Source organism: Heterocephalus glaber, unplaced genomic scaffold, assembly GCF_053883595.1.
Source record: "Heterocephalus glaber isolate CG9 unplaced genomic scaffold, H.glaber_assembly_v1.0 deba00001564, whole genome shotgun sequence".
NCBI lineage: Eukaryota > Metazoa > Chordata > Mammalia > Rodentia > Bathyergidae > Heterocephalus > Heterocephalus glaber.
This window is the reverse complement of record NW_028258351.1, coordinates 22117174-22130388: the sequence shown is the minus strand read 5'-3', so window position 1 is coordinate 22130388 and position 13215 is coordinate 22117174. Positions and strand designations below refer to the sequence as shown.

The 13215-nt window shown below is 42.9% G+C and overlaps 1 long non-coding RNA gene across 1 annotated transcript; it reads left to right on the top strand.

Annotated features, from left to right (window-relative positions):
* Positions 1-745: 745 nt before the first annotated feature.
* Positions 746-12252, top strand: LOC147823921 (uncharacterized). The gene is made up of 3 exons (XR_015443245.1): positions 746-1367; positions 2335-2663; positions 10640-12252. It is a non-coding gene; the product is annotated as an uncharacterized LOC147823921 (long non-coding RNA).
* Positions 12253-13215: the final 963 nt, after the last annotated feature.

Sequence of the window (13215 nt, the reverse complement as noted above, 5' to 3'; positions counted from 1 at the left end):
TCAATTTCCCCGGGGCCTTTAGAGGTCTCTCCTGGGCTGGCTCGGTGCTCAGCCAAGTGTAATACAGGTGTTCAGCATCCTAGGGTGAAAGATAGAAATGTAGGATTGAGCAGGGTTCCAAGGGTGGACCAGGTTTATGGAAGGGTATAGAGAGATAAAGGAGTACCTTTATCAAGCACCCTGCACCATCTCAGAAAGCTGCTGGGAGGAGGAAAAGCTTTAGAAAGAAAGAACAGAGCCCCAGACAGAAGAGGAGGAAGGGGAGGAAAGGCATCTTCCACAGTGTTAGTTCTTCTCCATCACATTTCTAAAAGGTTCCTTGCCTATTATCTCCATTTTATGGATGAGGAAACTGAAGCTGAGAGAGGTTAGGTAATTTACCCCAGGCCACACAGAAAGGACACGGGAAAGCTGAGACTCAGACATGTCAGAAAGGAGTCAATGCCCTCTGCTGAAAGCATCAACGTATCTAGAAATCAGAGGAGCCTTGGAGCCTGACCCTCTTCACCACAGAGGCCAGCAGGAGAAGGGCAGATAATCATCCATTTATGGCAGCAACTCTAATATCTCCAAGGTCCCTCTTCATTGGGTGCCTCCCTCCCTTAGTCTCCATTCATGTCCTTTCTCCTTCAGGGGAACATCAGCCAACTGAGACAACCAATCACTCTGGGCTTCAAGTAAACATAACCTATAGGAGGTGAGAATTCTTTTCTAAGCCTTTCCTTTGTGAGGGATTTCAAATGAGCCTCCAAGATAACCACTCCCCTCTCCATCCCTACTTGCCCCGATTATATTCCAAACTAGAAAATGGTCTTATTTGAATAGTTTTCCTGGGTAAATATTCCTTCCTAGCATATTTTCTGCCAGATTTCAAGAGGGAACTAGACACTTTTATCTTTGTGCTTTAATTAAAGTGTGTTTGCTCACGGATTAATGAGGACAAGCTTCCCTGCCATTCATATCTTTTCTGTGTGCTTTTTTCCAGCCTTTGGAAGGATCCCCTGAATTTCTTGCTACCCAGCCCAAAGATCTGGGTGTGCCTGCTGCCAGAAAAGCAGCTGCCAGAGCCCCCCACTGCCTGAATGGTGTCAGTCCAGTACTCCTCTTGGAATGTCAATTAATAAGAAAGGAGGTTGTCTGGGTGCATTGGAAGAGCAACCAACGCTCTCAGGGATGGAGGAAAATGAGCTGCAGATGGTTTCCTTAATGGGTACTTTGAGCTCATGGAAGAAATAAGTGCAAAGAGTGAGGAGCCACTGTCTTGCAGGCCAGTCTCTTGAGAGAAAAACACAAACTCCTGGAGACAGGTGAAGTACACAGAGCTGTGCAGTTGCCTGGAAGAAAGAGGATGCAAACGGAGGTTACAGGTTAGTGTCCCAAAACAGGTCCTTCCTGGGTTGTTTTTATTGCTGGAGGTGACTTAGACATCCTCATCTGGCTGCATCCGTCTCCCCCAGCCACAGACCACTGAGTCCTTTATGTGACTCCTAGGGTGCAGGTGGTAGGAGGTCCAGCCTGAGTGGTCTTGGTACAGTGCTTGCTTCAGACGGGTTTCCTAGAAGAGTGAATTTTCTAGAACAGTGAAGAAGATAGATTCTGAAGAGGTGCTGAGGCCAGAAGTGAAGCCTGGCTCACAGTATGTTTGGAGGCAGACAATCAGGGCCGAGATGGAAAAGGGAAAGAAACCCTTAACTCAGGAAAGCCCTCCTTGTCTTCGGTGGTGGGAATACATTTGGGCATGTTCTTCACATCTCTTGAGTCCATGTTTCTCATCTGGTGAATGAGACATTTACAGTGCCAGGGGCTCTCATACTCAGGCACACAATGAAGTCTACCCTCCCAGCTCATCCTCCTCCATCACAGGTAGGCTGGTAATTTCCCCATGTACTTGTACTGTCTGGGATATTCCTATTATTCATAAGCTTTGCCATGAGCACATGGTTTCAACTAGATAAAAGAACTCCTAGAGGTCAACATGTATGCTTTAAAATACCCAGTGTTGTACAGAGCACTGGACCCATGTTTCAACCGACTTAGTACTCTAGTGATGGGGACATATTAGTGGCTTAATAAACAGACCTAGTAGGGCCAAAAATATATCTATTGAATGAATGAGGGGGTGAATGAATGAATTTAGCCTCCCTTGGAGCTCTTGATAAGAGAGCAGACCCAAGGCATCCCCTCCCTGGGGTCCTTTCACGAGCTTGGGCCTCTGATTAATGACTCTGGGGAAGGAGGGCAAGAGTCAGGCCAGGTGCTCACCAGAGTAGACTCTTCCACAAAGCCCACAATGAGTAGTCCATGACCCTTTGTCTCCTCTGTTCTTGTCCACAGTGGCTGCTCCTGGGGCTGCTATTGTCCACACTGTTGCCAGGGGACCACCTCCACTTCTACTTCCTGGAAGGAGGAGCTGCAGTCACCAGAGGTCAGAAGCCCATGGCTGCTCCTTGCTACTAAGAGGACCCTGCAGGGATTTCTAGGAACCAGATACGAGCTACCTGTACTGTTTCCTGTCCTGAAGGCTTTCTCCTGGGCCCCACTAAGTTTACCAATCAGAGAAAGTCAGATGCTTGTGTTCTCCTGGAAAGAAACAATGGCTGCCAGTCCCCTCCCCTCCTGTGGTGACGGAGAGCAGTGGGTGCTCCATGACGACCAGTGAGGAGGTATGGTGGTGACTGTGATGATACAGACACAATATCAAAGGAGCCAGGATGTGTGGGACGGGGCTTATTCCCAGCTATGTACCACCCAAGGGCACTGGAAACACAATTTTCCCAGCTGTCTTCTCAGAAGCACTGAAATGTGGTTCTCAATTAAGGACTGTCCTATGCCTCAGGGACCTTTGCCACATCTGGAGAAGAATCTGATTGTTGTGGCTTGGTGGAGGATGGGGCATCTTAGTCTTACTGGAATTTAGTGAGTAGAGACCAGGGATGCTGCTTAAACAGCCTACAATGCATAGGATGAAACCCAGAGAAAAGAATTACCCAGCCCTAAATGTCAGTGTAGTGCCAAGGTTGAGAAACCCTGATCTAAGAGAAAATGAGTGTGTGCATGCAGCTAACATTCCAGAGCCATACGAAAGTGTAACTTGTACATCATTTTACGTCTATATAGAAAGCATTCACATAACACCGCAGTGGATATGGGGCATGGATGAGGAGGAAACAGAGAGGGGAAGGGAGCATTTACTGAGCACCTACTATGGCCCAGGAGCCACACTAGAGTGAATTCACCACTCACTATTAAAGAACAGCTGGAACTGTGTCCTGGATCATCTGACATACCTCCTCCCTTTGCCATCAATGCCAGTGTAAATTTGTTAGAAAGCACAGAAATTCAAGAATCTAGGATGGCACTGTTATTGATCAGGGTGAGAAAAATTCAACCTCAGCCACATATGAAGGCTCTTTCCTTCTAACTATGTTCACTCAAGAATCCAGGGAAGGAGGCTGATTACAAGTGCAGTCCTCCCTGTTCTGGCTGCCCAGCCCTAATCCTCTACCCAGGCTCAGAGCTGGACCTTCACAGAACAAGGTCTCAACCATGGAGTATTCCCCATTGCCCATGACTTCCACAGGCACCAATGGACACTTCCTTCACCTGGAGGCTGCAAGGGAAGAGGGGCAGAGGAGCCTGCACTCACCTCAGAGTACTACCTCCAAGCAGTACTACCTTCTCTCAGATGCAGAGAAGCAAACACTTTCCAATTATCCTTGCCCCCAACATCACGAGTCTCTACATCCCAGACAAAATCTGAACATTGTCTCCAGGGAGCTTGGAAACATCTGTTCTCCTTCTGGAAGAACAACACCTGTTCCAACTCCCAGAGGTAAAGTAGCTCTTAGTCCAATGAATCCCTGCCATTTCCTCCAAACACAGGTAGCACTGAAGACAGGACACAGTGCAAACAAATATCTGTGTACACTATCCCACCACCTGAGCTCTTTAAATCCTTACAACCTAAGGTGTAGGCTTTATTATTCCCCTTTCCCCATAATGGGGATCAAACCTAAGGGCATTCTACCATTGAGCTATACCACTAGCACTTTTGATTTTTAAATTTGAGACGATCTCACTAAGTGGGTATTTATTCCTTCTTACAGATAAGGAAATAGAAACTTAAAGCTTTGAAGAGATTTGCCTAAGGGTGCTGTCACAGGTGGGGTTCCCAGGGAGGCAGAGCCGGGACAAAGAGCTGTGTGCCAGATTATCAGGAGAGGAAGATGGATCCAAGCTACACAGCAGTCTCTCCATAAATGCTGTGGGGTTTGGGGACTGAGCTGGACTTTTGGAATTGTCCCAAGTTGGGCAGAAAGAACAAGGCTTTTTACCTTGCCTTTGATTCACCATTTATCCCAGGCTGCCTCTGGGAGGAGGTGGGACCCAGGCCTGGTTACTTTTTATTTTTTTAAATGTCTGTTGGTAATACATTACGGTGAGGTTCATTTTGGTAAATTGGTACATGCGTTTATTTCTTTTTAAGAATAGGAAATTTTATTGAGGAATAAGAATGGGGTATAAGAATAGCTCCTGAGATACAGGAGGTACCCTGAATGGGTTGCCAATGAGCCCACTTTTTTGAGAAAGTTTTATAGAGAAAAGTCACTAGGGGTGAGTACGACATGGGTCAAATTATAACCAGGCAATAAGATTACAAGTATAGCCGCTTGGCTAATATTGATCCAGTAGCAGCAAGAGAATATGGATGACCTCATTAACTTTGGTCAATAATCTAGTCTTAGTTTTGTGTTTAGTCTTAGTCTTAGTGGTCTTAGTCTTAGTGAGTGGGAGAGGATGCCCCACCTCTAATGAGATAATGGTTTAGTTATATGGGAAATCCCAAGCATCCATTTATCCCTTAGGAAAGTATGTAAATCTAGCCATCGTGACTTCGCTCTTCTTCAGATGCACTTCCAGCCACAGTTCTAATGTGTTCTCATCTTCTGCACTGACTTTCTTGAGGACCTAGCCCTATCTGACTGCCTATAATATTTGTACCTAACTTAGCTGTCTAAAATATTACCCCCTCTGAAGCCCTATCTGACTGTCTATAATATTTCTACTTAACTTAACTGTCTATAATATTCCCCCCTCTGAAGAGGTATCCCTACCTTTCTTAGGGGAGAAGAAGCATAGTTTCCATCTAGCTGCTTTGAGCTGAGAAGGGTCTGGGCAGGAGGGACTTCAGTCAGGGACCCTTTCCAGACAGATAATCTAATGGGCTTTGGATAGAAGTATTGTTTCAGTTTAGCAGTTACAAACTCCCTTCACAAGGCTGATCTATTCAATTCTGGTAAAAAGGAGTCTGGCACATTTGTCATTGGTTCCATCTGCATGATCACTTGGAGTTTGGCAGGAATTTCTTTTCCAAGAAATTAAAGCATGAGTATTAAAATGGAAAGGCACGTTTGGGAAAGAGCTACATCCAGACACTGCTCTTAAGAGACTGGAATAATGATTGTAACCAGCTCGCTCTTAGATGCTCCCCCAATAATGGAGGTTATCTATAAGTCTGATATTTCTTATCATAAGTTCCTCTAGTTTTAGCTGTAAGAAGATGGAGAGTTTGGTGATTTTGAAGGACACTTTTAGCTAAGAATTTAAAGACTCTTGTTGAGCTTTTATAGCTTCCACTGTAGTTTTTTTAGCCTCACTGAACCATACCACTGGTTAGCTACAAACAGCCAGAAGGGGTCAGCGATTGGAGCACCTTTTATATCTAGCTTTTACTACTATGGTATTGTTTTATACATATTTTGGTTATACTTTTCTGCTAGGTGTTTAAGACCAAGTTAAAGTGAGACCTATGTTAATCAAAATTAACCTCTTGCTTTCTATCAAGGTCAGTTAAGTCTCTTCAGGCATTACTTTTGAAACCATGTACAGAGCCTCTCAGCTCCTCTGTCAGCGTCAGCTGCCAGGATGGGTCACAGTCTTGCTTGATCATGTTGCTTCCTGTGAAAGCATGTGAGGCTTTTCCTTCTTTGTTGACCCTATTTTTTGGCACACTGTACATTTACTAATTCCTGTCTTCTGGAATCCAGCAATCTCCCTGCTTGGGAGGTTGGGTGACTCACCAAAGTTGTAGGATCCTGTAGAAAAGGTTCCCTCATGTCCTGGGTCCTTGTTGACCTTGGAGATCTGGGCCAAAATATTGGCGATCCTCTTAGCCCAATTACCTTTCTAGTTCTGGTCTCTAAATTTCAGTTGTTGAACACCCAGAAGAGAAGATCAGTTACATTAGTATTGCAGTGGAGTAGTGAGCTTAACCATTATCACCTCATCTGGATATCAAGCACTTTGAAATATACAAAGTATAGTCAGAAGACTGTTATTTCTTACCAATCATGGTTGTTTTAGAAGTTGAATCCCTGCAGAATGTTAACAGATAATTATAAAGTTTTACAGAGAAAACATCAAGAGCTGCACATATTATTTCAGTATGACAATCATAATATTATCTTTGAAACACATTTAAATGTCTATCTTAGAATAGAATAGCCTCTTTTTAGTCAGTCATCTCCATCTAGTATACAAAGAAGCTCTCACCTAATTTATTATCCTTTAATAGGATGTCATCAAGGAAGCGTGTGACATGGTCTGGCCTGCTCATCGTTAAGTAAGCATCTCTTAGTGACATATATATATTTATGTGAGATATATATATATATATATATCACATAAACTTTTTAAAAAAACTATCATTTGACTGGTGGTCTCATGCTGGCTTGACATGTGCCTCATCACAAGTAGCTGGAGCACAACAGAAAGGCAGATATCTGAGTCTAAAAGAAAAGGTTATCACCATAAACAGTCCTAGTTTTACATATTAGAAGACCTGTACACCCAGAAGGCATGAATACATTTCATACACTATGAAATTAGCAGTAATGAGTGTCACAGCTATATAGAAACCTTTGTCACTTAATTTAGTTTTGTACCAAGAGTATCTTTTAATAAGAAAACTTTATTGTTTTATCCACAGAAAACTTAACCTTTCAGTGATAACCAATGTAGACATATCACAATAATATGTTTAGCAATGTTTATTGGGGTGTGTCTCCCACAAGACTATGGAAACTATTGGAGTCCTATTAGTGACTAAAGACTGGAAAAAGTGTTCCCAAGCAGCTGCTCCTTTAGTCACCAAGGGGAGTCTCATCCAGCAGTTTCCTGGCCTAAGGGGTCCCTATTTAATTATCTTAACAAAATTTTCAGATGACCCCTGAGAACCAGATCATAACAATTAACGCATTATCCTTGACCAATGAAAGACTCTCAAGTTATTATACACAGACAATAATATACACTGGATTTGTAAAACCAGTCTTGACATCATTCTGATTGGCTGGCAACCTGGTGGCAACTCTAATGATACTTATCTATAAGCCAACTTAAATTATAGACATAAATATTTTAAAAATCCAAAAAAGCAAAGTGAAGAAAAAATTGTTGAGTGTAAACAAAACAGATGTAAATGTTCCAACCAATCACAAATTGAACAGACAGACAGCCAGGCATACATAAGACAACTGTTATTAGCCAGAGTGCACTCAGATGTATTTGGCCAAGTTGATTACAGTAACCTTTTTACAGTTTTTAGGTTTGTAACTATAAGACTAGGCAGAACTTTTTATGCCTATAAGACTAGGCAGAATGTTTGTAACTATAAGACTAGGCAGAACTTTTTATTGATAAGACAAGACAGAACATTTTTATTACAGAAGATTTATTGTAATAAGAATAAGAAAGAATAAAAACCTTTCACACTTATGAAAGTGAAGACAGTTTTTAAGATGGCCCCCAGGCTGATGGTTTATCTGATTGGAATCCCAGCTATACAGGCTTCTCATTGTTGTCTTGAAGGACACAATTATTTGTTAGCCACAGCTGATAGCCAAAACTGCTGTTTTGATAGCCACATGTGCAAGAGAGTGGCAGGTCTGGGGACTGAGGCTATGGCTATTCCTTAATACCTGTTTCTGTTACCTATTAAAGAGTCTATTGAAATTTAGCTAGTAAGTGGCACCTCTTAGCAAGGCATCTGTTTCTTTATGAAAGAGAAAAATCATTAATGAACAGTATATCATCTACATATTGCAGAACTGTGACTTGGGAAAATTTTAATCAGGCCAAGTCATGGGAGAGCACTTGTCCAAAAAGATGAGGACTGTCCTTTATACAAGGAGAGTCTGAATATAAGGTAATTCTGACCATTTTCCCTCTTTCTTACAGTATAACTCTAGTTCCAAAATAGTATCATATGAATATTTCCCTCTGCATTCTACTTTGTCTCTAGGGGGTAGACAGGCCATGCAGAGGTGCAGAAAAATATTAAATAGCTCTATCTCTACACATGAGGGTTGGACAAATTCCAGTGCTTAGGCATACATCCTGAAGGAGTAAGAGAATTGACAATGCATGTCCCCAAAATAACAAGGGGAAAAATAGACCTCCCTTTTAGTTCCTACTTGGTTTTTATGTGCTCTCAAGGCATCCCTCAAGGTAACTTGCTCCAGAGCAGGTGGCTGCTATCTGGAGAGTGACCAGAAGATAGGTCATCCCAGACTATCCATGCTTACCAATGCACACCCCTACCTTCTCTGAAAATTCACATTCTTAACTCCAAAGTGTGTTTCCAATAGCACTAGGTATACCTGATTCCCACTATAACAGCCATATTTGAAGAGGAAGCATTGTTAGCAAAATTAAATCAACGATCAATTGACCTGAACAACTGCATTCCAATTCTTTGAAAGAATGAGAGGGAAGAAAGGGCAGATTGGAAGTAGTTGGAGCACTTCTCAACCTTCAAAAGACATCACATCTAGAGCTAGATAGAGGCAAGTAATGGCTTGCAAAATCCTGCCTTGAGACCCTAGGGCAGTCACTGAGACATTTGTGCCATCTACCTAATCACCTAGGCAATCCCCCTTAGCAACAAGACAAGGCACTCAAAATCCACTCTATAGATTTCTGTCTCTACACATTTATGAAACTCAAAGGTTAAAACCTGTACTAATTGTTTGGCAACCATAACTTACACATTAGTGAGAGTACTTCCCTCCCCTGTACACATAAATGATGAGGCTTAGGAAGGGAGAGAGAGAGACAAGAGGTTGGAGCCTTTCTGAGAGTATAAAGGAGTTGAGATAAAAGGGTAGTTTAGAAAATCTCTCCTGAATTGAATGTGATTTAGTCCCTTAAGTATATTGCTTAGGAAATAGCTCCTTCTGGTGTCACTCAGAAGTTGATTCTTTCCACTGGGTCTCAGATTTCAATTTCCCATACCCACTGAAGGGGAAATTGTGCCCAGAACACAAGGCAGGGACATCATCTTCATGTTTGTTATCCTGGATAGACAAAATTCCCATGTCTCTTCTGTCTCAGAGATGAGATATGTGTTCCTCATCTAAGATGACTTCCCTGTCTACAGTGTTAAAAAAACACTCATTTTCTATGGGCTCAACTTGAAAGTTCTTAATTGTTGAATAGGAGGAATAGTTGATACAGATTGGTTCTAAAACCTTTTTAGAGTCTCTCTTTTTCTCTCTGATCTTTAGAAGAAATATGCCTCCAAAAGAAAAAGAAATTACAAAGTGACAGAAAAAGATCAGAAATTAGATCAGAGAAAAGAAAGTCTCTTCTTATGCTCATGGTGAGTTGCTGAGAAAATTTGCCCCATGAGTCATCACTCTCAGCCTGGAAAGGTGAGAATGGGGAATCTCAAGAGCTAAGATTTCCTCCTCACCAGCAGAAGATCAGACCATAAAGGAAACTGAAGCAGAACAGGCTCAATATTCCCTTCCATGAGCATGAAGGCCAGACTGTCTCAGTTAATTCTGTCCTCCCAGATTTAAGATCAGCAGCCTTATTATCACAAATAACTGGCTGAGGGAGTCCTAAATTTACAAGGTGCATTCATATTTCCTGCATATAAACTAGATTTCATAAAATGACTCATTTTACATTTTACAAATTGCATTTTGGTTAGTATTAAAGTCCACTAAAGGACCCTCTGACATTACTTTTCCATAGTGCCACTGTCTAAGACAACAAACCACAACAGTCAAAACAAGGCAAACTAGTCAAGCAAGGAACACCAGTAAATTCAGCAACTAGTAGATCCATACACAAAACAGGAATACAGGACCCTACCTGCAAAAATAAAATGTCCCATTGAAGAAACATTATAATCTTCCCATGGTCTCAACTTAAATTTACCATCATTTGACAAAAAAATAAAGCATAAGAGGACAAGCATAAAAGACAAGGCATAAGCAAATGGCAAACAAGAATGACAACTTCTAATCACCTAAATGAGTCACAATCGAGAATTTATGAACAAAAGCAGACTCTTACCTCCTTCCAATTAATTTACTGGTGCCTCCAAAATGATATAGGGGTAAAATAAACTCCTAACCTGCTAGATATCAGACATTTGGAGTTCACGTTTCCCAAAGTTGAAGAATGAATTCTAAGGAACAACAGAGGTTAAGAGTAGGAAAATTTCTTGGAGAATAGGAATAGCTCCTGAGAGATAGGAGGGGTCCTGAATGGGTTGTCCTATATGGATTTAATGTGTCTCAATCCTTTTATAACGTGTTACTCATCTTCTCATTGTCCTCCATTCCAGAGATGACATTCAGAGATCTCCATTGTCCTCTTTTCAGAGATGACAGCTGAGAGCTACCTCAGAACATGGGGAGAATAAGTCCTTCATTCCTGAAGAGGGATCTGGGTGCAGGTCCCAGGGTCTCCCACAGTCACCCATTAAGAAAGGACAGTGGAACTGTCTCCTCAATCCTCTACCACAAGCCCTTTCCTTTGTCATCAAGTCTCTGCCTGATAGAAGGGCTCAAGTCATCTCCATGACTGACATTCCAAACCATCCTGGCATACCTGGCAAGCCGAAGGGATGAGGGTTGGACAAGAGCTCAACTGCAGGGCTGCAAGTGAGACTGTCCTCCTCTGCAGCACTCAGAAAGAACAGAACTCACTCCTGCCCACAGGCTGGATAATCCTTCACTCAGAATCCAAAATCTGACGTGATTTCACTTCACTCTCTCACCAACCCATCCCTGCTGACCTGGCTGGTCCTATCTTGTCACTGCAGGACCCAGAATCTAGAACTTACACATCACAGAATCTTATGGAAATTAGTAATCATTTTCCACTGAGGAGTTGAGACCCACAAGCAGGGTGGCTTCTCAATACCATGTAATATCTCATCTGAGGATGCAAAGCTGGTTCAAGAAGAGGTGGGACTAGAGCCCATGTCTCCTGACTCCAAGATTTTGGCATTGGGCACCATCCAGGCACCATGGCAACAAGCAACCCTGCTTGATCTGGTATCCCTCTCTACTCTCTTCTCTGTGCCCAGCCTCACATACATCTCAAACAGTACCAACTCTCACCTCCACCTGCAAAGTTCTTCTTCCCCTTTGCTTTGTTAATTCTTGCTCATTCTTCTGATGACTCCCTAGAAAGCTTTTCCAGACTTCCCTAGTCCCACTCTACTCTCCTTTTTCCTCTCCAAACACCCTGCATTCATCCATCATGTACACAACTCTCAGTGAGATCTATCATTGTGCAATTGTTTATTCAATGTATGCCTGAAAGAATACGAGCTCCATGACAAGGGTACGAGAGCTGCCTTATTCACCAGCACAACCTGTTATGGTTTAGATGTCCCCACAAAGCCTCATGTGGTCATAAGAGGCTTTTGCAGAGGTGGCTGAATCTAGAATATGTGATGCTGGGACTAAGGGTGTGTGATTACTAAACCTGTACACTGATTGGTTTGGCACCACCCTAATCCTGGTAGTCTGGATGAGATAAAAGGGACAGAAAGGTCCCTTGTTAAGGTCCCTTGTTGCTTTTGCTACTGTGTGGGTGCCATGAACAGTTTCTCTTCTCCAACACCTCTCTGTCACGTGCCACTCTGCCTTGCAGCCAGTTGACTATGGACTAAAATCTCTACAAACTATGAGCTAAATAAACCCTTTCCCCTTTAACTTTGAGTTCCAGGTATTATGTCTCATCAATGAGAAAAGTAACTAACACACCTCCCAGAAGGAATAACACAGCACCCAGAAGGAATAAACTAATGAAGAGTACATTCTCTATGGTACTGGTCTCTAATTCCTTCATGTCTTAATCACTCTTGTTTTGACTTCTGAGACAAATGCCAAATGTCTCAAAGGGACTTAGGGTTAATAAGTCTCTTGGATCTATGGCCTTCTCCATCCCCACCTCCTCAGCCCCTAGCCCTAGTCAAGGACAGAGTGGCTTCTAAACAGCAGTTTACTGCTTGATTGATGGTTGTATGCTGCTTGGGCCTTCAGAACACTCCTGCCAGGAAAGGGAGTGAGAGATTCCTGTTCTTCTGCCAACACAGAAGGGCAAGAGCCTGAGAAAGTTTTGGACCAGGCCCTTGGGCAGCAAGAGGGAATGAGCTCAAATCCCATTAACACGGTTCTCAGGAAACGGCTGCTGAGTTAGAGGTTACAGTCACAGTATCAGCCTCTTTTTAATAGGACATTAGTGCTCATTCTGAGCAATTACTCTATTTGCAACGGTTTCTTAATGTTCAGCTTCTGGAGCCCTGAGAGGAAAGGGCCTTGTGTTTCTCATCACCAGCTCTCCCCGGGTAAGACAGAGAAATGGGTTGCTGAAATGCCTTCCTGGCTGGATCAAGGAGCCAATACCCTAGGTAGTTTGTGGAATGGGCTAGCACTGGTACCCTCCTGCTCCTGGCTTCCCTGACCAGCTCATCCTACAGCACCCTCCAAGTGTCAGCTTACGTGGGCAGAGGCAGGTAGATCTCTGTGCACACAAAAGCCTCACCAAGCTCTCTCCTCCACTCCCTGCATAGTCACTCAGCTGCCCAAAGCCAGTGCCTGCTAAGTGCTCCTAACAGCTTCTGGTACCTCTTCCAGCACAGCACTTACACTTATCATCTTGATTTTAATAGCATTTCCCCTCCTGATCATTAGAATAATTAAGGTTCACTGCAAAAATTAAGCACAGTGCAAAAGAAGCAAACAGATCATATTGCCACAGCACCCAGAGTTCATAGCCCTCTGGTACTTTCCTCTGCACAGGTACACAATGATATGTAAATACCAGTTTTGTAAAATGAATCCTACTATACCACCCTCCCAATGTTTTGGCAGTAGGGTGGCCACAGTTTATTCTCATTGCACATGG